Genomic DNA, 3,416 nt, shown 5'->3' on the forward strand with positions numbered 1-3,416 from the left:
CATCTATCCATCCATCCATCTATCCATCCATCTATCCATCCATCCATCTATCTATCCATGCATCCATCCATCTATCTATCTATCCATCTATCTATCATTCATCCATCTATCTATCCATCTATCTATCCATCCATCCATCTATCCATCTATCTACAATTGTATCTATCCATCCATCCATCCATCTATCCATCCATCCATCTATCCATCCATCTATCTATCCATCCATCCATCTATCTATCCATGCATCCATCCATCTATCTATCCATCTATCATTCATCCATCTATCTATCCATCTATCTATCCATCCATCCATCTATCCATCTATCTACAATTGTATCTATCCATCCATCCATCCATCCATCCATCTACCTATCCATCCATCCATCCATCTATCCATCCATCCATCCATCCATCCTTCCATCCATCTATCTATCCATCCATCCATCCATCTATCCATCCATCTATCTATCTATCCATCTATCCATCCATCCATCCATCCATCCATCCATCTATCCATCCATCTATCTATCCATCCATCTATCTATCTATCTATCCATCAATCTATCTATCTATCAATCCATCTATCTATCTACATATCTATCTATAAAAACAGAGCCAGAGAAACAAGAAGAGAATGAAGAATACCTGATGATGCAATGATATGAGCATTAAAAAAAATACACGGAAATATAACATTAAAAAATAAGGGAGGAGGGATTTAAGTTGAAATTTCAGCATGCTCCCAAAGGAATCAGAGGAAAGTATCTGCGAGGAGCCTGGATGTTTATTTGCATTGACATAAACATTTATTTACATAAAGAAGTCGTATGTATACATTTGTGTATGTACATATATTTACATATGAAGGGGTCAGATAACTCTCGGCATTGATAAATATCATTATTTACAAATATGTACAAATACAATGTATCTGTAAAACCCCAATCATAAACAACATACCGATACGTTACAAATGCTCAAGGCAAACTTTGTGATTCTTTTTTACACAAAAGTATATACATGTATTCATTTGATAGCTACAGATTAACTGTAACATGACAGAACGTGTACTAAATTCCATGTATCTTCCTGTGTTTCCTTCTTTTTTTTTTGAACTGTTCAGTGTTTAAAAACAAAGTAACAAAATCACACATATAAAAATACAAAGATTACAATGAATACAGAGACCATTTTTGGTATAAAAGGACGGCTTCATTTGATGGCTTTAAATGGAAAACATACAGTGATAGGATATTAATGATGCAGTTGGAATCTACACAGCACCAACTTCCTATATTCAAATCTGCGGTGGACGGAAAAACAACATTTTGGGAAGGCATAGTCATTGTTTGAGGCATGGAAGAGCCCCGTTCACACTTGCAAAATACTAAGAGCAGTCTTGATATGGTTGCCATTACAAGCAATCTAACTGCAGGATGAAAATACAGCCATAACTACAAACACTGCCCTGCAACGTACTCTCCAGATACTTGCTGAACAATACATATAAGGTCACGGGTCTAAAGGTGCTGTGTGAAGGCCAAAGCAATATGAAACCTATCTTTAGACAGGAAGCCATAGCAAGCTGGCAAAACAACCAGCCTCCCCTCTCTCTCTTCCTATTATGGAGACAAGAAGGAAGCATCAAGACTGAACAAAAGCTGATCAGATAATTTTATCTCTTCCTACGATGAAAACAAGAAAGAAGGAACCACTAAGACTGAACAAAAATAGATTGGATATTCTTCAACAATATCCTGGACGGTACTTAGAGGATCAAGGGTGTACCCCAAAGAAACAAAGCGACACCTCAGTGAAAGCTTGTGTCATAGTTGAACAAAATATTATGAATCATGAGCATCCAAAACATCAATAAGACATCTAATATGGTGTGGAAAGAGTCTTCACCATCACACAACTGTGACACCATCTGCATAATACTTAGCTGTGCAATGTGTAATGTCCCACATTGTACATTTTTGTAACAGATGTATTTTCCTAATAACCGTATTCAAGACATGTCAAGGATAGAAAGTCACTGGAAATGTTTAATGACAGGGAAAGTTATCCCTTGGTAAAAAGGCAAGTACATGTAAAATATATCTCTTTCTATCCCACATAAATATGTTTGACCAATGGAATTACTCGAATTTGGAACACGTGACAGAGAGATGTTTTTCTCCCAACATCCACGCCGTGGTACTATCACATAAGTGTGATATACTTTTTCATTAGCACTTTTTACCGTACCCACGATTGCAATCGATAAAGGTAGTCTTAGATCTAATGATAGTCTCGTTCATTCGACTGCCGCGGACCGCGGTTGTATACCGCCTGTGTTGTAATATTTAGCACGATTATAAGATAAAAATATGCATGGTTGATGAAATACCTAGTACATTTTTATCAAATCTCAAGTTTGTCAATCGATGTCAGATATAAAGCAAATAATCATATCCTATTTCTCGGGCAATGGATACAATCTAACATCGCGTCGGTGATGTTTGATTGTACCATGACCCTTGTAGTCAATGATTATTTGCTTAATCTTCTATCTATCAATCCATCCATCTATCTATTTTCTAGATTTCTAAACAAAAGATTTCTATGCCAGCAACATCACTTACAATGACAAGATGGCTGCTTGGAGATTCCCACAAAAGCCACGTTAGATGACTATAAACTGACATTCAATTTTTCTTTTGGAGTTTTTCTACTTCAGCAAAAACTCTTGCATGTACAGTATATTGTTTTAGTTTCATTAGTGACATGCTACACATCTTTTTCCTACAGTAACTTTAACAAGGCTTTCAAAGATGTGAACTAAGTCACATATTTTTCTTTTTTTGGCATGTTGAAGGAAGATTTGGACCGTGATAGATTTGGTTTTTGCTTACAGGAAAGAGACTTTTGACCATACACTTCTGATATACTTTAATTTTGATAATGTCACATATGATCAAGAAACAGACAAATTTCATGTGTTTTGTTATTAATGAGAAAGAACAACGAGATCACAGTTACTGCATAAATTTTACTGCAATGCGTAAAATATGCCAACATAGTCTCCCTGAGGGAAACATTGATTGGTAAACTTTACAGACTTTATATTTTCTCCCACATTGATTTGATGCTGCCTGGAAATTTCCAGCATTTCCATCTCATTTTTTGCATCATCATAATTACAGTGCTTCATGCATTTTACAATACTGCCAAGCTCTTCATCATAACACACAAGCTGCAGTTCTGAATATCACACTTTATTAAAAGTGTGAAGATTCCCAAACCTTGGATCATTGAACTGACTTCGGGGTGGTTAACTATTAAAAAAACAACAAAACAAAACAAAAAACAAATTGATGCTATTACACTCAGACAACTTTATCTTGCTGTTCACATATGGGGACACAGAGCTC

Source organism: Diadema antillarum, unplaced genomic scaffold (genome assembly GCF_040938485.1).
Source record: "Diadema antillarum isolate AM-2024a unplaced genomic scaffold, OU_Dant_1.0 seq00001274_RagTag, whole genome shotgun sequence".
NCBI lineage: Eukaryota > Metazoa > Echinodermata > Echinoidea > Diadematoida > Diadematidae > Diadema > Diadema antillarum.